Source organism: Mirounga angustirostris, unplaced genomic scaffold, assembly GCF_029215605.1.
Source record: "Mirounga angustirostris isolate CCGP_5_RB_7025 unplaced genomic scaffold, mMirAng1.0.hap1 SCAF_9, whole genome shotgun sequence".
Lineage (NCBI taxonomy): Eukaryota > Metazoa > Chordata > Mammalia > Carnivora > Phocidae > Mirounga > Mirounga angustirostris.
The window spans coordinates 126,057,321-126,079,413 of record NW_026991717.1 but is presented as its reverse complement, the minus strand read 5'-3'; the positions used below and the strand labels follow the sequence as shown (position 1 = coordinate 126,079,413).

At 37.5% G+C, this 22,093-nt stretch overlaps 1 pseudogene; it reads left to right on the top strand.

Moving 5' to 3' along the window:
• The first annotated feature begins 20,940 nt into the window (after window positions 1-20,940).
• Window positions 20,941-21,022, top strand: LOC123862800 (U4 spliceosomal RNA; annotated as a pseudogene).
• Window positions 21,023-22,093: the final 1,071 nt, after the last annotated feature.

Here is a 22,093-nt window from a genome sequence, read left to right as displayed (position 1 = left end):
GAGATGAGATTGAAACTAGTTTACTCAGGACATAGAAATCCAGCATAGTTGGGACATGGATAGTGAGTGGGGAATATGGAGAGATGAGTCCATGAGATAACTATGAATTGTCTCATAAGCCATTTAAAAGGAAGTCTGAACCTTATTTGAAGGCAAAAGGGAACATTAGAAGGAGTGAATAAGAGAGTGGCTTGATATTGATATAAGCAAGTGCCCAGTGTGTAGGCGGAGTGGAAAAGTTTCCAGAGTGACAGGTTCGCTGCAAGTCTGTAAGAGTGAAGGACTTTTACAGGGATGTTCGTTTCTCTTCTCAAGAGTTCACCAGATGTAGTGAAAAGCCTCCAGCATTCCCTATGCAGATGTTTTCCAGATCATGGGAACAAGATAACTTTAGATAAAATTAAAGGCCATTAAGTGTACAGCAAACATAAAGAAAGATTGTTTCAGACCGAATTTAGCTTACCTCTTCAAATTTCTTGCATTAGAAGGTCACAGAACCAAATCTGATCCCTGGATAATTTAAAGGGCTGAGTAGTTTATTTCATTAATCATTAATAATGTTTGTATATTTGTTCTAAAATAAGGGTAATCATTTATCATATGCCAATGGAATAAACTAACTGCTACTGAAACTAAGAAAGAATACCCTCCCTTTAATCCATGATGCCATTGTTGTTAAAGGGTGGCAAATAATGGAGGCAATGATCTAGGCCATAGAAAATCTACTCATCCCAGCCTCCACTCTCAACCAAAAATAATATTCTGGTTAAGCTATGTTACTATTTTAAAATTTGATTCCCTAGAAAATGTGTCTTCTTCTCTTGTTCCAGGTGTTGGGATGCAAAAATGGGAAATTTTCTAATCTGTGCTGTTTGTTTGAGTGCTTTTTCTGCCTTCCCTCCTGCCCAGAACTTATTCATTTATTCAGATAACATTATTGAGTACCTACTAGATGCCAAGCAAAGAATGAAGAATGAGATGTAGCCAAATTAATGGCATTATTCTAACCAGATAGAAAGTTTAAAAAATCATTTGCATACTGTTTTCTCTCTCCAGAGATTGATAATGTCCATGATGTTATTAAGATCTGAGGTTTACAGTGAAGAAATGTGTTTAGCTTTGTTTGACCCAGCCTCCCCTCTACTTTACTAAATCACAGAATCGTTTCTCACACAACACCTGTTTAACACTTGTGGAATGCTAGTATTTAGAAACATAGTTTGGGAAAAACTAATGGTGGAATAGTACACCAGTCTTAATCTATTCTAAGAGAATTGTCAGTATCTTGAGAATGGAGATTGGAGCCTTCTCTACATTCTTTTTCCTACTTGAAGGGAAAAAAACATTTAAAAATTTTAATTCTTAAGATTATTCTTGACAATATTCCCAGTTGTGTATGGTTATGCAATGTTATAAATTGGGGAAAAAAAAGTAAAAAATTGTTTATTCAGTCCATTTAAAGGAAGGCAGTGTGACTAAAATTATCATTTTCTGTTTTCACAGTCATGCTATTATTGTAATTCCTTGGACTCATGTAATTATTTATCTCTTAATGTCTATGAAATGACCTTGTTTTGTGTGCAATTGATAGACCAATCAATTCCTGGTAAGGAAGACACAGAACGAATGGTGACTCCTTAATGAAACTTCTCTTACTCCCCCAGATAAAGCTACTTGCTTCAAGGTTAAGTGGTCACATGGCTCGTCATTTATAACTTAGCAAGACAATTTACACTTCAGTTATTTTTATTTTTTTCTCTGTTACTAGAATGTAGGTCATTTTGGGGGGAGAAAAATAAACTCAACAAAAACCAAACAAGCTGATCAAAAAAAAGGGGGGTGCTAATGACTTGAATAGATGTTCCTCTAAAGAAACTGTGCAAATGGCCAATAAGCTTATAATAAGATGTTCAACATCACTGTTTATTAGCAAAACACAAATCAAAACCATGATGAGATACCACTTCACACTCATTAAGATTACTGTTATTAAAAAAAATACAGAAAATAACAAGCACTGGAGAGGCTGTGGAGATATTGAAATCTTTGTGCATTGCTGGTGGGAATGTTAAATAGTGAGGTACATAAATGTTACAGAATGTAAAATGGAAAACAGTATGGTGGTTCTTCAAAAAATTTAACATAGGATTACTGTATGATCTTGCAGTTCCATCCCTGGATACATACCCCCCAAAAATTGAAAGCAGGAACTTAAATGGATACTTGTATACCCATGTTCATAGCAGCATTATTCATAATTGCCAAAAGATGGAAGAAACCCAAATGTCCATCATTGGATGAATAGATAAACAAAATGTAGTATATTCATATAATGGGTATTATTCAGGCTTTAAAAGTTAGGAAGGGAATTCTGCCATGTTACAACATGGGTGAACCATGAAGATGTTATACTGAAATAAGGCAGTCACAAGAGGGAAAGACTGTATCATTCCACCTACATCTGTTAACTAGTGTAGTCAAATTCATAGAGACAGAAAATAGAATGATGGTTGCTAAGGGCTGGGAGGAAGTGAAAATGTGGAGTTACTACTGAATGAGCTTGAAGTTTCATTTTGGGAAGATGAAAAAAGATTGGGATATGGATGATGGTAAAGGTTGTACAACAGTATGAATGTACTCAATGCCACTGAATTATACACTTAAAAATGGTTAAGATAATATATTTTATGTTCTGTATTACTTACCACAATACAAAAACTGAATGAACATAAGAATGAATGAATTCAGGCATGATGCTGTCCATTTACCTTTTAAGAAACACAAAATGGATCTCAAAAAAGAAGTGAAGAACAACTCTGCCGTAATCTTGTTACCAGGCAGCAGGAAACAGAGCACCATAAAATATACTCTCACAGAAGTTATTAAATGGTGATAGATAATCTAAAAAATAATAGAAACCATAAAATAATTTCAATAAATAAAAAAGACAGTATTATTCAATCATATTTAGATACTCTTCTCTAAGAAGGCTCTGAACCTGAAATGTACTTTCTCTTTTAGAATGTCTTATATCCAGCTGAGACATTTTGTGAGTCATAAGCAAAATATTGAGGAAATCCATTATCATTTGGTGAGCCAAAATTTTTGCGTGACTCATTGCTTATCCAGGTACCATGTAAACTCATCTCTCTTACTCCAGTGATAAATAGTTACATATCAAAAGAAAAGGTCTTTGTCCAATTCCCCCTCCCCCCCGCTTTTTATAAATGCTTGTGTAAACTAATGAATTGGTAAGCTGAGCCCAACAGATCTCAGTAGCTCATGTAAGGTGGCCTGGCCAGGAAATGGCAAAACTTGGGGGTTTTAACTTTGTTTTTCAGATTTCCTCATTCAGTTTTTCTTCGACATCAGCACACTGAGTCCCAAGGTAAGCCATCGTTTTGGCTGTAGAAATGTCCTATTGTGTGATCACATAAATGCTTGACCTGCAGTTTCTGTGATTCAACATGCACATTGGAGGAGTTTAAATATATTAACTAATATTGGGCGCCTGGGTGGCTCAGTTGGTTAAGCGACTGCCTTCGGCTCAGGTCATGATCCTGGAGTCCCTGGATCGAGTCCCGCATCGGGCTCCCTGCTCGGCGGGGAGTCTGCTTCTCCCTCTGCCCCTCCCCCCTCTCATGTGCTCTCTCTCATTCTCTCTCTCTCAAATAAATAAATAAAAAATCTTTTTAAAAAAATATATATTAACTAATATTACTTTAGGAGGTAGTATGTGTCTCGATTGCTTGCTTTTAAAATATTTAATATTGTTGGATGACAGGTGCAATTGGAACATCTTTTAGTGTTAAAAGCAAATAAATTTTTGTAAGTTTTCATATTGTGAAACAAAGAATACTGCCCATACATTTTCTCTTTGTTTCTATGAAGAGATTTCACAATGGGCCTATTCCTCTCGCTACAATGAATCATTCAGTTCCGAGTAACTACATATAAAGAAACAGAAAGACATTTAGTAGCGATTTATTAAATCTATTGAAAACATTGTCATTTTTTACGACAAAGTTGAGATCACAACGTCTGAGGTACAATAGCAGCCTTCTTCAAGCTGGAAATGTCAAGGGAGTCTTGAAGGTGGCACAGATGCATCTCAGGAGGTGAGTTTACTGGTATCTGATGCTAGCTCAGCATGATAATGCTTTTGAGATGTCCTCCCTGATTGGGCCACCTTCCCTTCTTCAGTTTCTTCTTACCATTATGATTTTGTCTGAATGTTTCTTCTTGCTCAAGTCACATCCAGTATTTTCAGTCTGATCAATAGACTGTATGCTCTCTTGCCTGCCAGCTTTGAAGACAGCACAATGCCTCGCTCACTGTACGCATTGCATTTGTTTCATGGGTTTTTCTTTTTCTTTTTCTTTTTTTTTTAAGGTAAGTGATTTCCTTCCTTTGAGAGCAATATATGGACTTACTTCTCAAGATCAATGGGTTGTTTTCAAAGAGCAAAAGCAGTGGTATGCTGGTAAATGTTTAACAATGTGTATTCCAGGATCAAAAAAAGAAAAGAAGTTGTAATTTGTGGTGTTTGTCGATTTCCTTGATGTAAATACTCCCATCTTGGCAGATTTTAAGCAACCACAGTTTTTCAACCAGCTCAAAAAACTCCTGAAAATGTAATAATCGACAACCTAACACGTACCAGGTTCCTCACAAGCAGGCTCTGGCACATCACTGGCAAGAAATGCTGATCATAAAGACACCTGGAAAGCTAGAAAAAGTAAGATGGAAAAGCACTCGTTTGTTATGATGAGGCTCCAAGTCATGCCCATTTATTACCTTTACCGGAGATCCGATACTCCTAGAGGTGAAACATTTTTAACTTTTATTTAGTTCTGTCTCCCCTTTCGTTAGATGGAACAATCTCTGGGAAGTGAACACACTTAGAAATTAATATACTTAGACTTCCTTCTCTTCTCTTGCTCTCTCTCTTTTTTTTTTTTTTTTTGGTTTTGTTTTATGAACACTGCCTAGATGCGTGCCTTACATGTACACAAAATAATCACATTTTCTGAGTGTGTACCATTTGTGTGGCCTTGTGATGGGAGCTGGGCAGGTATGTTTTTGTTCCATTCTCAAAACCTTGTAAGGTGGGTGCCTACATCCCTGCTCTCCGGGTAGGTGCCAGACCCAGTGGTGTTAAGGAGATAAAGGATCAAACTGAGTTAGGCTCTCAAGGCCACACACTTTAACCCCAACATTCTACTTCCTCGTGGCAGTTTATGTCATGCATAGGAGAACTACCATCATGATTTGCAAAGTGTTTTTAGTCCGTGAAGTGCCTCAGCATCCTGTATTGTCACAGAAACTCATTGAGGTGAGGCAGTGCAGACATGATGTTATTTTTTGCAGATGAGTAAATTGAGCTGAGAAACTAGACCACACCACATTTAAGAATAGTTCCCTAGTTTGCAAAACAAAAACAAAAACAAAAACATGCACAAAATGCCTAAGATCATCACATAGGCCCCAAGGGCTGGAAGGAAACACAGAAATCATCTGGTCCAGTGCTCTTATTTCATAGAGAAGTTCTTTACAATCCTGCAAAGAGCAACTAAGATCCTATACTTTGCCTCTACAGAACCTATTTAACTCTGCATGATTTTATCTTGCTAGCATTCTCATTAAATATAAAATTATAGGGCAAGCATTTCAAAATCTGTTTTGGGAATTGTGTACATAGATGAGAAAATATTGATATGGCAGAATAGAGTGGTATTGATAATTAATGATCTTTATTGAGTGATTTAACATTCACATTTTTTTTTTTTTTGCCTATAGAACCTTTATATTTTCCTTTAGCATTTGATAACAAAATTAATGTATTTGGGGATTATCAAATCAAACCTTGTGATCACTTTCATGTGAAGAACTATAAAAAGAATATGTTTAAAACTTTTATCCATGCTAAAAAAATGAAAAATAAATAAATGACAATTTGTACTATAAGTTAATAGAACCAAGAGGAAGAAAGGCTTCAAATTATTGATGACAGAATCATAATGTTTTTGGATGACAGGGCCAGTAGCCTCATGAATATTGCTGAAATTTATAATTTCACTGGATGATTTAAAAAAAAAAAAAACACAAAAAACCTACTCAGGCTTGAGGTTGTCCAGACAGATATGATAGGATATGAAGACTCATTTTTTTTGTTCAGTTGCTTTTTAAAGTCAATTACTGTTAGTTGCTTTCTCCTTTACCTGCATTAGGAGTTATTTGTTTATTCTTATAAGGGGGGCAATTTTTCCCAGAATGAAAGTGAACATCTCTCCTCTCCTAGGAAGAAACACCAGAACAAGTTATTTCTAAGATCGTATTCCTCTTTTTTCTTGTGAAAAGCAAAGCAATAATTTGCATTGCTATTGGCCCCATTTGGTTTGGTTTTGTTGTTATGAGTGAATAGGCTTTTCCTGATATGCTATTTATGTGTATTGAGATAGGAATAATAATCATCATCATCGTAACAATAATCATAAATAGTTCATTAGAGAGAAAGAAAGGGGTTGTAAGACATACATTGAATGAGATTGGGTAAGCAAGAGGAAGAGTAGGGGTTTAGGCTGGCAGAATTATCCAGGTGTGCTAATGCCTGGACATTTGGGATTGGGCTGATCTAAGAACCACCATAAAGAAAAGGGAGCAATGTTTGAATGTGCAGAATACCTGCCGCCTCTCTGCCTGGTTTTCTTGAAAATGACACTTTCCCTGTTTGTGGCATCACCATTCAATCTTCCTGTGAGTGGGAGCTCCATACCTGTTCCAGCCAGCAGCAAGCCAGTTAATCGCCCAGTTACCCATCTAGTTTCTCTGAAAAACTCTCCCTTCAGTGTCTTTCAACCCAGGCTAGGTGTGAGACCAGAGGGGGAACCTGCACACGTAGCAATGTGATGTGTGAGTTCCAGTGGCTGGTGGTGAAGACAAGCACTCCAGAGTGCCCTCATCTGGGGCAGTGTGCAGCGGACACCTCTGTTTCATAGCTAAGCATATTGATTCTCCTCTTGAAACTAATATGAACTATTTTCATTCCTCATCCTTGAAAAACAGAACATATGTTTGGTCAAAAATAAAATAACCCAGCTGTCAACATTACAGGTTCTCCCTCCCTTTGATGTATAGGATTCTGGAAGACACTGGAGGACTATGGGGAGGAGAGAGGGCAAAATAAGTCACAGTTCTACTTCAAGAATTTTGTTGCATGATGGGCGACATGATGCCCTGAAGAATTTGTAGAAAACCATGATGCCCTCCTAGCGAAGAAAATGCCTGGGGCCCAGCTGGCAAAGGCAAAGAGCTAAGCTCTCCCCAGATGGAGGTTAGAAGACTTAGCTTTAGCCTTTAAAAACTGACTTAATGGATGATTGCTGATTCCTAAAACAAACAGATAAGAAATTATTTGGAAACTTCCCTCATATTCTTTGAAACCAATTGAAATAGAAATCCCATCCATTGTGATTTTTAAATTCACTGTATTTTGGAGATTCTGACCTTTCCTGTTGCTAATTGCTAACTTGAGCTCTCTTGGATTTATTTTGTCTTCATTTTTGAAGTAAATTGGCATTTTTCATAATCCTTTAATATAGTTTATCTAAGGCCAATCTCTAGATATCTAAAATCTGATTACCCTTCTATTTGGAATTTGGAGATTTCAAGTATGGACCTGAAACATATAATTTACCCAAAGGAGTATGATATGCCAATTCATTTATTAATCAAATGTAATCAGCAGTACTATTGATACTGTGTTGTTTGAGGAGAACTAAGATGTTATTAAAGAAGATAATATGTTTGGGTTTTATAATATTGACAACAGAGTACAGACCATATTCACAAATTGAAGAAAGAGGATGTGCTGGAGCCACTGCTGAGCGCATCTTACTTTTGACATGATCAAAGGAAAATTGCCATCACATGCTGGATACTACTTTTTTTTTTCTTTCTCTTCCTCTTCCATAAGCACAAACTAAATCTTGAACTGCACTTGAGACTTCTTATGCATAACTTCAAAAGGTATATTGATCGAGTAATTAAATTAAATCTGATGTTTGACATCATGTACAAGATTCATCTCTTGACTGACAGAATATTCTGTTTTCAACTCATTGCCATGGAGCCCTAAGAGAAAGTGAAAAAAGGATTTTAAAACATTGAAAACTCACTGTATTTGCAGGACATTTGCAATAAATAAATAAATAAAAGTGAGAATAAAAATTAGGTTTTATCTTGTTAATTGTGTTTAATAATGACACTAATAATGATGATGATATCTTCCACTGATTGAGCATTTCTATTTGTCTTTTCTCATAGGATTTATTTACATTTAAACAAATTGAATTTAGTAAGTGGACAAAATGGGAAAAAGGGACCATATAGACAATAATATTTTTGTTTTAAAAAAAGAAACTTCCTGTGAAAGACTTAAATAAGAATTAGACCAAATTTGCAAATTCCCATGCCTTCCCCCAAACTACAGCAGAAGGAGAAAGAAGAAGAAGAAAAAAAAGGACAAGCAGACATCAGATTGGTAATTAGCTTTGATCCTTTTGTGAATAGACAAACTAGGGGGTAAGGCCCTCTTGCAATGGTTTCAAAGAGACAGGAACATATGGTGCACACTATTGATAGGAACAGGGACTACCTGGAGCAGCAGTGAGTGTTAGAAAAGTGTCAGAGCGGGCGCCTGGGTGGCTCAGTTGGTTAAGCGACTTCCTTCAGCTCAGGTCATGATCCTGGAGTCCCGGGATCGAGTCCCGCATCGGGCTCCCTGCTCAGCGGGGGTCTGCTTCTCCCTCTGATCCTCTTCCCTCTTGTGCTCTCTGTCTCTCATTCTCTCTCTCTCAAATAAATAAATAAAATCTTTAAAAAAAAAAAAAAAAAAAAAAAAAAGAAAAGTGTCAGAGCTAAGAAATGGGGGGGTTACGGAGCCTATGTTGGAGCAGTGTCTTCAGAAAGATAAACACAGGGAAGCATGGTGGTAGGGTCACCAGGAGTTGTGAAAGTGATCAGATGAACCGGAGAGTGGCCAACAAAGCTATGAGAGCATCTTCAGGTGGCATCATTGGCAAGAAGCCCACAAGCCGGGCTGTGAGGATCACCAAGCGTGGAGAATGGACCAGACACGTGGAAATGACATAGGGAGGCACCAGTGTAACCTGCAACTGTAGACATGCAGCAAGGAGGGGATGGCCCTTCCTGAAATACAGAGAGCCTTCCCTACTCTAGCTTACACACATCTGATGTAAACTGAGGCTGAGAAATACTGCCCGTCTTTTTGTGTGTCTCTGTTATAACACAGACTGATGGCCTAGGAATACTTTTTATGTTGAGATTTGTAGATTATGCATTAAGTGGGTGTCATTAATGGACTGTCTCATTTTTGCATTCCATTATCTTAACAAATATTTACTGAGAAACCATTATATGCTAATCACTGACTTAGACCCTGGGCAGAGATAAGTGAAACAGACAGGCTCTTCCTGCCCTCATGAGGCCTACATTTTAGTGAAGGGAGATGGACGGTATACAAAGAAATGTATAAAGTATTGCACAAAGAATTACAGTTGGCTGTTGTAGCAAAGTGATCAATTAACTTCTTAAGATTTAAGTGATGATAATAAATTACCAAGTGGATAGGAGGAAATAACGTTTCAATCAGAAAGTGCAAAGCCCATTGTTAAGGCTCTAAGGTAAGAGTGAGTTTGATTTATTAGAAAATCCAGTATGTTAAAACATAATGAGCAAAGCAGAAAGTGGTGGGGATGAAGTCAGAAATATAGGCTTCATGAGACAACTTAAGAAACTGGAGTTTACTTGAAATGCAGTTCTTATGAACTGAATATTGTGTCCCCTCAACATTCCTGTGTTGAAATCTAAGCCCTAAGGTAATGGTATTTGGTGGCGGGGACTTTGGGAGGTAATTAATTTGTGAGGATGAAGCCCTCATGAATGAGGTGAAATCGGAATATCAGTGTGGGGGAGATTCTGGTGAGAATCCTTGCTTGCCTCTTCCAGGTTCTGAGAGCTGCTGTCATTCCTTAGCTTGTGACTACATCATTCCTGTCTTAAGATCAGTATCTGCAAATATCTGCTCTATGTATCACTGACTCCTTTATATCTCTTTCAAATCTTCTCAAGCCTTCCCTTTATAAAACTAGATATTATTACAGTTAGAGCTCATCTAGATAACCCAGCATAATCTTCTCAAGATCCCGAACTTCATCACATCTGCAAAGATTTTCTTCCTTCCGCCCCTCCTCCTTCCTTCCCTCCCCTCCCCTCCCCTCATTTCCTTCCCTCCCTCCTTTCTTTCTTTCTTTCTTTCTTTCTTTCTTTCTTTCTTTCTTTCTTTCTTTCTTTCTTTCTTTCTTTCTTTCTTTCTTTCTTTCTTCTTTTGCCTCATAAGTTAACATTCACAAGTTACAGAGATCAGGAGGTGGGTATTTGAAGGGCTTTTTTTCCATCTACAAGTGGTATTAAACTTGATAAATGTAAGGATATGCAGTTACAGTTAAATTGAGTACTGTATCAAGTATCATAAGAGCATGGAAGTAAAAAACATTAATTCTGTGAATGACCAAGGAGAACTTCTTCAGTGCCCTGGAATTTGAAGGAGGAGTAGGCATTTGTAAGGTTGAGGGCATAGAGAAGGAACCTCAGCGTAGATAACTGTATGAATAAAAGCAAGGAGCTGTGGGTGTATGGTGTAAGCAAAGGAAAAACAAATGAATATACCTTAATCTCAGTTCATAAGCAAGAAGTGTTTATTGAGTCCCTGCCATGTTCAGCCTTTGGAGGATACAAAATAAATGAAGATATGATATTTGTAAAAATCTGTAAACTTAGAACATCCTTAGAACATCCAGGTAATTATATGTTAACCTTTGTAATATTTATTAGGAATTCAGGGATATAAAGGACTTACCAAGAAACAGCATTATTTGAGGGGATGAGATATCCATCAAGAAAGGTGGGTGGAATTTGATTATGTGGAGAAGGTAGTTTATGCAGAGGGAAGAACATGGGTTAAAGCAGGATTGAGAACCGTGTGAGTGAGAGAAAATATGCTTATGATTGGAATCTCTTGAAGGATAACAGGCAACAAGATTAGATAAACTAAGATGTGGTCCTTCTATTTAAGAGTTTAAAGCACAGACAAGGTGGCCAAAGCCTTGCTCATGCTCAGATAACTTGGACCACATTCGCACTTGCATTTCTGCCATAGAGTTCAGTCTGTGCAGTTATTATAATGTATAACCATGTCCTGGTTAAAGCAGAGAACAAATTTTGGCATACCATCAAATTGTGAATTATCTGAGGGAAGAACTGGTTCATACTTTTTGATTTTTCACCAATTGGAAATAAGAAGTATTGTAGAAACCCATTATTAAGATAGAGAAAGAGGAAGTGAGAGAGATTGACACAGAGATTAAAAGGGAGAGAGAAAGAAATTTTGTTGTTGACTAGTCTCTGGCATGACACAGAATGAACAGTGTGTGAGACCTGGTAGGAGAGTCATTTAAATGATTGCTCCGGATCACTGTCCCGTCATTTTGTCAGTGGTGATCTTTATTTAGATTCATAATGAGCTGAGAGAGACAGACTAAGGAGGAGTTAGCCTAGTGAGAGCTGATTTTCACCCTCGCCACACACACACACACACACACACACACACACACACACACACACACATGCTCCCACGTATTCTCCTTTGGCCTCTCTCATCTGGAGCAGAAGTGTAATGTTTTCAGCCTGTCTACTTTAGTAGAATTGATAAGATAATATTTACAAATTGCTCTGGGAACCATGGAAGTTGTTCTACTAATATAAAATATTTTCCAAATATGACATCTGATTTGAAAGGTTTGAAAAGCACCTACATACACTTGTGGGGTTATTGTAAGCAAGTTATACAATTTCAGTACTCAGGGAACAAGAGGTAGAACTGTCTGTCTTGCTCCATATATTCTTTTTGTTGATTTTACAAATATTTCAGGATTGATTACAAAACAAGCAATGTGCAGGGATATGGCATTTAGTTTTGTTCTGCTTTCAATTATGGATGGAAATAATTTACGACCCCTGTGCATTCATTCATTCATTTATTAAAATGTACACAATTTGTCCTGCGTGATGTTCTAAACACATTTTTCCCAAGAGCACACTGGCTTCAGATACTGTATTAGCCGTGGGTATACACAGTTCAAAAGGCAGGATCTCTTCTCTTGAGATCACGATATAATGTGAAAATAGATGCGGAAACTCAGAAAGATTTGTGTAAACATAAGAACACAGTACAATAAGATAGTTAATGGAAGTCATTATTGGGAGTTTCAAAGTACTTAGTTCTGCTCAGGGAGTGCGGGAAGGCCTCGGCAAGGAGGTAAGAGTAACTATTGAATAAAACAAACAAAAGACCCTCTTCCAAGAGAATGGAATAATAAGCACATTTCAGACTCAAGAATGAGTATGATAAGAGGCTCAGGTGCATAGAGTAGTAAGGCAGATCTGGAAATCTCTGTCTTTAATATGGTAGGTGGGTAGGATTGAAAGTGGAAGGGACATGAAGACAAAGGGCTTGCAGGAAATTGCACCTTGTTCACACGCCTAATAGGGAGCCACTGAAGCATGTTAAGCATTGGGGAATGATATAGTCAGATTTGCATTCAAAAGTAATTGGCCAAACAAGATGAACAAGCATCAGTGAGATATGATACTCTATAAATATTAGTTAATGACAGTGTTAAAATCTTTCTGGAAAACATATTCTGTAGTATGATAATTAGAATTCTTAAATGCCTGCCATTGTCCTGATGCTGATTAGCTCCTCATTCAAGTATCAAGAGTCAGTGGATGGGAATGAGTTTGAGAATCTTCCTTTTTTTTTTTTCTACTTTCTTATTTTGGAGGTTTGGTCCCTCTGGGTCTCTAGCTATTGCTACTTTGTGTAGCTGTGCTATTACCCCTAATATGGTGACTCAAGAACCAGCAGTCTTAGGTCAGGACTCAGTGGGGCTCGAGAATAGTTCTTAGAGGAGGAGAAACCAAGGGAAAATAATTACTATAATATAACATGTCCAGAGAGGGAGCTTGACCTTTCAAACCCTATGAGCTGCAGCGGATGCTCCACTTACTGCCTGGAATAGTGAAGAGATACATCTCCCCTACCAGGCTAAATATCCTTTTTGAGAGAACCCCATTGAGGAAGAAAGTCAGATATTTACATCTGCTGAGTTAATGCAGGACACACAGTTGTTTGGAAATCCAGGATTGGATGTCAAGAAGAGAGAAAAAGTATAATCTTAAGGGGATCTAACATGTATTCACAAGTACAAGATTGGTTAGCATAAGAGATATTAAAACTAAAATGTACTGGGCACCGGGGTAGTTCAGTCAGTTAAGTATCCACCTTCGGCTCAGGTCATGATCCCAGGGTCCTGGAATTGAGTCCTGTGTTGGGCTCCCTGCTCCGTGGGAAGCCTGCTTCTCCCTCTACCCCCTTCCCCCTGCTTGTTCTCTCTGTCTCACTCTTTCGCTCTCTCTCTCTGTCTTAAAAAAATTAAAAAATAAATATATATTTAAAAAAACTGAAATGGACTAAGAAAGAAGAAATGAAAAATAAAGAAAGAAATGACAGGGGGTCTCTTTGAACAAAGCAAAGGACAAAATTTAAGAATAATCATGCAGTTTCTGTGACACCCCTGCCCAAGTACATTTCCTTATGATCCAAGGCCTATTTCATGGCATTCCTTGCAAGATTCAATTCCGTTTCTCCTACTATGTGAGCAAAGGCCAGTGTTCATATCAGTTTTCTGTTATATCCACTGAGCGCACCACAGTGTCAGGGAGATAGGTACTCAGTACATAACTAAAGTTACCATTTATGGAGGACATATTTATTGTATGGTATACTAGTGATTGTCAATTTTCACACACACAGTCACCCGGGAATTTGGATATAAGGTGGGTTTTGATTCACTGATGTTGGGATGTCCATGCTGCAAGTCACACTCTGAGAAGCAAGAAGTTAGACACTTATGAATGAATATCTGAGATCCAAGAAGCTTAGTGCGTTGTCCATTCACCTCAGCAGTCAGGAGGAGACCCTGGACACTAACCCAGACCAGGCCGACCTCGAATTCTCAAGCATGGTATTTGCTTTCCTAAACCGCAGTCCTCATTGCATTTGGCCACAGGACTCCCCATCTCCCTCCCAAACCACGCCTGTCTTTCTGGGCTCCTGATAATCCTGCAACAGTATTATGCGTTGCATACCCCAAATCACAAGTGACACGGAGTATTGCAAAGAAGTGGTGGTTGCCTTCTTAGAGTACACTATAGGAAGACTTCTACTTCTTTAGACCCAAACTGAAGAAATGAAGTAGTTCCACCAGTTATAAATGGGGTCCTCACACTTGGATAGAAAGTGCAGTCTCTTTGCCCATCTCAGCAGTGATTGTCTCAGCTACAGCCCCCAGAAGTGGGATTGAAGAGAGACAGTGATAAGAGGTCAGAGGTGAAGGAGAAAAAATGCACAGGGCTGATGACCTTCAACTATAGAGCTTTTAATGGATGCCGGTTATGCTCTGATCTCTGCAAGATTAGTAAAGAACACTGGAAGAAAATATGACAATTTAATCTTACCAGAAGTCTCTCTTCTTGAAGCAGTCTGTGTGACTGTATGCACATGTACATGTATGTGTGTGTGTGTGTGCACCTCCTCTTAGAACATGGCTGTAATAATGCACCCTATGGCTTCCGGGCTTCAATCGGGTGGGTTTTACAAGAAAGAATAGGCAGGGTTTCATTTTCCCCAGCTGTAAAGATGCAAAAATTTTAAATTAAAAATAACCTTTCAGCTGATTCCTTGCATAATTGCTATCTTGTTTTGCTAATACTGTGGCTGAATTATAACTTGCTGAAGCCTTGGGGATTTGCATGCTGGTTTATCCCCTGAATTTGCATTGACATGGTTTTCAGTCAAGTGTGTAACTAAATCTTGTGGCCATGAGCAAGCTAGGCTGGCAGTATTTGCATTGAAAATCAGTAGGAGATTTGGGGAAGAAGGACTGTGTGCAGCCTCCCTAAGTAGATTCAATGATGAAAATTTGGGGTCTCTCAAAACGCTGTTCACTTCCATTAAGTGGCAGCAGCTGCTGAGACCTTACTTGTACTTTCATCAAAAGACCAAAGCATGAGCAGGACATGTGGGGAAAATGTACGGACAGCTACCACCCACAGTACGACACATATTTGGGAAATGGCCATTTGCCAGAATTTTAAATGGACTTTGGGGGAGGAAATTTGGGGAAATTCTTGCTGAAAATCATTTTTCTGATGCGAGAAACAAAATGAAACTCCAGAATATCATTTTGTTTTCTGGTCAGGGTCAAAATGTATAAGGCCAGTGACAAACTTAGAATCTTTCTTTGATGTCATCAAGAAAGGCCTATGAACTATTTTAAAGGCAGTAAGACATTCTATAAATTAAAACTAAATGAGTTTCTTCATAGGCTGGGATTCTTTTCTTGTATATTGAAATTTGCATCTAGTATGATTTTTAGGCATCTCATGGTTATGCTTAGTGCTGAAGAAAGACAAAGAACGTTGACCTCAAACCAAGTTATTTTTTAAACTCTGATTGTGATTAGAATTGCTTTAACTTAGCTATAAAGACTCTACCCATTTTAAAGCAGAAAAGCCTGTGAGTGCACTCAGACCCACACATTGAAGGACACTAAGTCCCAGAGATGTTAAGGAACATTCCCAAACTACCTGTAAGCCAGCAGCAAGTGTATGCAAATCAACCTTCTGCCAAAAAGAAGGAAGGTGGTTACGGAAAAGAGATGATTTTTTTTTTTTTTAAGATTATGTAAAAATGATGCCATGACATTGATGAGGTTCACATTCCCTTCTGCATTCAGTCTCCTCCTGGTGGGTATCCATGTTGTTGTGAGAGCCAGGCTAGAAGCCCAGGGTTCCAGAAAATTCCCCTATTGTTGTGATGGGGATTAAGTCTGGAGTCAGTTTGAGAGCAAACACAAAGAAAAGGGTAGTTCTTGCTATCATTTGGAGAAAAAGTCTTAAATTGGTTCATGGACCAGGCATGAAGCACATCCTTGTTATCCAAACATGATGCCTAGTTTTGGTGTTCCAGGTAATGGAGAAGCAATAATGTCTAGGACAACAGGGTAAATCCTATTGTGGGCTGTTCTAGTAGACTCCAGCTATGAAGAGGAAGAGCCACAACCCTTAAGGCATGTATGAATTTGTAATAGAAATAGTTCAGAGACCTAGGAATATTTCAACAAGTGTAAACATACAATGTTGGCATGAGTAAAGAAAGCAGAGCTTTCGCAAAAATTTACATCACTATCATATAAAGCTTGTTCTCTTATGGAGTGATGACACACACAAATAAAAATGATCAAGGATAAAAAAAGTAATTATACATAATTACCGTATCACCTCAGTAAGTTCTGGAAACAGAGTAGAAGGATGCCTCTTGATTTATGGCTGAGTGAGGTTTAGAAACTTCTACAGCAACGTCCAACTGCTATAATATAAAGAAATGACCTATTTATGTATCCTCCAATTTTCTGGTTCCTATATGGTTTTCTAAGCAAGCAAAAAGAAGATAAGCAACAACAACAACAAAATGCCATTTCTTCAAACAGAAGGAAGAACATTCTTCTTTCTTTATGGTAACTTAACCCATCATTTCACATATTTGCAGTGGGTTTACATGCAATGATGACATTGTTGGTACAAACCTGTGGTTCTCAAAGAGAGCACTTGGGGATGAGTAGCAGCATCAGCATTACCTGGAAACTTGTCAAAGAGGCATGTGATTGGCCCCATCCCAGACCAGCTGAATCAGACACTCTGGCTGTGGAGCCCAGCAATGTTCTGTAAAAGGCCTCCAGGCGATTCTGGTGTTTTCTAAAGTTTAAGAATCTTTATTATAAACAATAAGGTCCCTAAAGATTTTATAACTTGCTCCTACTCAACCTGCCTTAGCATGGAAGTTCTCAACTGAATAATTTGTTTCTAAACAGGTTATATTATATGCATTAAAGTAGATGGGGTGTTCATGTTCTAAAACTGATGTTATGAGTTGTTTCTTCATAGAAAAGAATAAGCATAACATTTAATAATTTAAAATAATGTCTTTAAATAACCACTGAACTAACCACTAGGCTAGCCCCCTAGTTACTCCTTATAAAGATTTGAAAAATGTTTGCCCTAATTTTGAAAGAACTAAACATTTCTTATGAAACACTTTCATTTTATAAAGAATATATTCAATAAAAACAATGAAATGGTTTTAGAGGCTGCTCCCCAAAATTTGAATGCATTTATGGTATATCAGCCCATCTTATTTCTCTTTATCAATATGAGTTGTCTGGCAGCAATAGTACCTTTTGTTAACTACTTAAGAAATGTCATAAAGTATCAAAAACTCCAAAGTTTCAATATGAAAATATTCAGCAATATTCAGTCAATGCTTTTTGCTTTTTTTTTTTTAATTCACTGGTATTTCTCTGAATGTTTTATTCTTTCTTTAGCAGTTACTTATGTATGATATATACATATTTATCCATAGTTTGCAAATTGCTAAATACTGGACATGTATGAAATGATTCTAACTGAATTTTGATATAAGCCTGATTTAACAAAAATATGTCAGATGGAATGAAAGAATATCTAAGCTAGTGTGTGGAGAATAAAATCTCTTTCAAATATCATCAGTGAGGTCCTGTGTGAGAACCAGTTCTGAAGACATTGTAAGAAAGGCAGCAATCAGTCTGATTTTAACACTTCACACAGTCAGTACATTCAGGTATTTTCAATAAATTAGCTCTTGCTATAAAATTTCCTATGAGGGGCACCTGGTGGCTCAGTTGATTAAGCTCTGCCTTCAGCTAGGGTCATGATCCTGGGGTCCTAGGATCAAGCACCCCCCCCACCTCTCCCGGTCAGTGTCCCCACTCAGCGGGGAGTCTACTTCTCCCTCTACCCCAACCCCCACTAGTGTTCTCTCTGTCTCTCTCTCAAATAAATAAAATCTAAAATAAAATAAAATTTCCTATGCTATTTAGCAATGCTAACTGGTTAGAAAAGTTTGGATTTACACTGGTTCAGTTTGCTCTGTGTCCAGTCCAAACAACCATCTCCTGATGTCAAAACTGTATCAGGCGTCCATGTTGGATGCAGATACAGCAATATATCCACCCATGTGGCAATACAGGCAACAGAAGTTTTATCCTTGGAATAAATAAGTAAATATTTTGCTGTGTGTGTGTGTGTGTGTAATGTATATATATATAAACTAAATTGCTTTACTTTACAAGAGCTCCTGAAGGACTTTTCTTTTCACAGTGAAAGCAGATGGGTTTCATTAAACTGCCCAGACCATTATTTCTCTAATCATCCGCCTGGCCCAATCTGAGGGGAAAAGGGCAGACATATGAGGAATCTATTCTTCTCTGGCCTTCTCTGCAAGGCATCTGCTAAGACCTCATTCATCACTGGGAAAGCTGTGAATGGATCGCTACGCAATACCCTAAGGTCTCATTGGGAGTGGTGGTGTAACACCTAACCTCTCCTCTGGTAAAGCAAAAGCAACATGTACTTTTGTCAAACTGTCAGCAGACGCTTCCCTCTTGATACAGTTTGCTCAACCCAACCTTCTGCAGTGTCAACTAGCCACACATGTTTCATTTTGAAGAAAACCCGCAACCACTGCCTTGATGTGGTTCTCACAAATGAATACTTTTGCCTCTGTAGTGGCTGAAAGTGTGTGGGATTTGTTTGCCTCCAGAGGGATCCAAACTATTTAGGAAACAAATGGCTCTCAAATTTGATTGCCAAATTATATTATCAGGCTACATAACTATTTAATAAAATCCGCCCAAAATATCTCCTTTATCAGCCATGTGCAAAACGATAGATCATTCAATCATTCGTAATATCATAGGACCACTACTTTTCTGGCAGGCTTGAGAAGTAATGGGAGATTGCAGACACCGATCCCTCACCACCACCCCATGCCCCAACGGGGACTGAAGGATAATGTAGTGTTAACTATATGGCCTATACTTACCTTCAATCATGGGTGCCATAACTTTTCAATCAAATGAAATTAAGGCTAGAATCACCATCCACTTCTTAATTACACTGGGAAATATCTCAATCATTTTGTTTTTAAAGGTGGCATGAGAATTATGAATGACAGATAATGGCATTTGTTATGCACGTTGTGAAGTGGTCCATTAGGCCATGGAAATTTCTTCCATGTAACAGTATTCACCCTGACTCCTTTCATAATTCTCGTTCCTAGTTGCCTGAAGGCTAAGACACTTGAGAAATCATGCGATACCTATTAAAAGCTCAACCTTCCTTTGGTTTTCATGGAGTGTCTTTAATCCCATAGTGGCTTTTTATTTATGTTATTATTTTTTAGTACAATTACCTCTCCATTTCTAAAGTGTTGCATACTTACTAAATATCACAGACCATTTTCATTTATAATGAATTCAGTTTACCTGTTTAATGTCAATGTGAGTTTTGATGTTCTCAAGGATGATTTTCTATTCACAAATATTTTTATTTTAACATTCAATATTAAAATTATTAAAATTACATGTCCTAACCTGGGGTGGGAGGAGAGTTTTTATGTTTTGTTTCCAATATCTATTAATAAGAACAGCAAATGATGAAGGTCACTTTTAAGGGGCCATAATTTTTTTTCCATTTACATAAAATTTATTTAAATAGACTCAGACATTTTAAACGATTTATGGAATGATTGTATTTTATTTTATTTTATTTTATTTTTAAATACTTAAATTATCCAATTGATAAAAAACCATCCTAAGTACTTAAGTGAATCTTATGAATGAAATACATACGGTATTCTCTTAAATCATTCACTAGTGTGTATAAACTGTATTAGGCTCAATATAAAATTGCAAACTAGATTCATTACTCAGCACATTTAAAAACGAAATTACAATATTGACCCTGATTGGCTAAATTCTCAATTTGTAACTTAACCAAGGGACTAGTCAGGATACAGATAGCCATGCCACATCATTACCTACTTCTAACAGCATGTAGAAGTCTGAAAATATGACCAATAAGCCATATCATTTAATGAGATTTTATATTATTTTGTCTTCTTATATTTTAAGTGAATTCTCATCTAGGTTTATGAAGTAGTACTCTATAATTCTTTAAGATTATAAATCTTAGGTCTGACTGAAAGTTTTATTTTTCTAACAGTTCAAGGGCCCTTCCAATGTCATTTATCCTGAAGCTATGAGAAAATTTGAAGTGTGGTGGTCATTTACATCCCCATGAGAGCGAGATTTCACGTGTGCGAAGCCTGTTCCAAGGACTCAGCTTCCTCCCTTAATACACCTGTTTTTAGCTACCATCCTCTCTTACAGGATATTTGTAAGGCATGATGGCACATGCAAGCCTTTTATAATCTCATATCATCTTTTTTTTTTTTATTCTTTCTCAGTGCAAATGCCCTGATTTTATTAAATGGCTTATCTTGTTGGCCACCCCCACACGTTAAAATGACTCTGTGTGTAGAATTGGTGCCATGTCACTTATGCTTTAAGACCAAAATCAAATCTCACCATATCTGTGAGATATCTGTTATTTCACTGAAATGTGGCCACAGACGCCCTTGCCCTAGAATTTATGGCAATGGTTCCTAAGGCATGCCGGTCAGAAATCTGGGTAGTCTCTCCTCCTGGATGATGCAGGGGGTGGGACATCAAGTAGCTGAAGTTCTAAATCTTGCTTACCTGCTTCACCCAGAGCAGAGCGCCCCCCCTTTTTTTCCCTTGTTCAAATGAAACTAACATCCATATATGAATACCACAGCTTTTAAAATATAATAAAAGGAGAAGCTTTGCACAGTGGCAGTATCGTAGCCAATGAGGTTTATCCGAGGCGCGATTATTGCTAATTGAAAATATAATAAAAGAATACAAAATAAAACACATACTTCCCCTCCCTGCTAGATTATAAATGCCAAGAAAGTGATGATTTATAACATTCCTTTGATTTCCCCAATACCACTTTGTCTATAATTTAGTGAATTAATAAATGAAATACTATTAGATGGGCTGACATTATGCTAGATATGAGAAAAAGTAAACTTTTTTTTTTTTTTCAGAGATACTATGATGTAATGGAAAAAAGATTAGGCTAAAATTTAGGAAAGCTAGTTCAAGCCTGAAACGAGCTTGCTGTTCTAGCTATAAGGTAACCCTCTTGATTATTAAGTTCCGTTTCAATTGAGTAATATTTACTATAATGTCAAATCAAGTGCTGCATGCAAGGAGGCAGGTCATAATTATGGTTAAGAACTTAGGCTTTCAAGCTAGATTGCTCACATTCAATCCTGGCGATGATTTACACTTCTGACCTTGGGCAAGCTACTTAACCTTCCCTAAGCCTCAGTACTTCCATCTGTAAGATGGAAATACCTTATGGAGTTGTTGTTGGATAAATTAATTCATGTGTAGTAGACAGCAGTACCAGCAGGATTACATCAGAAAATGCTCTGAACAACAGAAAGTGCTAGCCAGTGAAGTTACAACTCAAGTTATCTCAATGTTTATAATTTTCTAGCACCACAAAAATACAGTTAAGGAGAATTTAGTGCAGCTTTTTGAATTATTTAGCATTTCAGAATTCTCAGAATTATACAGTAATTATCATGTGTTCTATGAGGTTTTGCGTTAAAGCAAGATAAAGCCAAAATCATGCTAATTATTATCAAATTAGACAAAACTACTGTAGCAGCATTTTCTTGTCACTTATTCGGAAGTTATATGTACTTACTTGTATTGCCAGGACATTTTATAAAAGTTGCTGTGATGGTGTATGTTCTTTATTTGTCGTTCTTGTGTCCTTGAGGTAAGCTTCCAAGAACAGAACCACAGTTAGGGCAAAACACTTGTCCTCATTTGCCTGGGACTTTCCCAGTTGATGCACTAGAAATCTGTTACCCAGACACCCCTCAGTTCTGGGCAAACCAGAATAGTTGGGCACC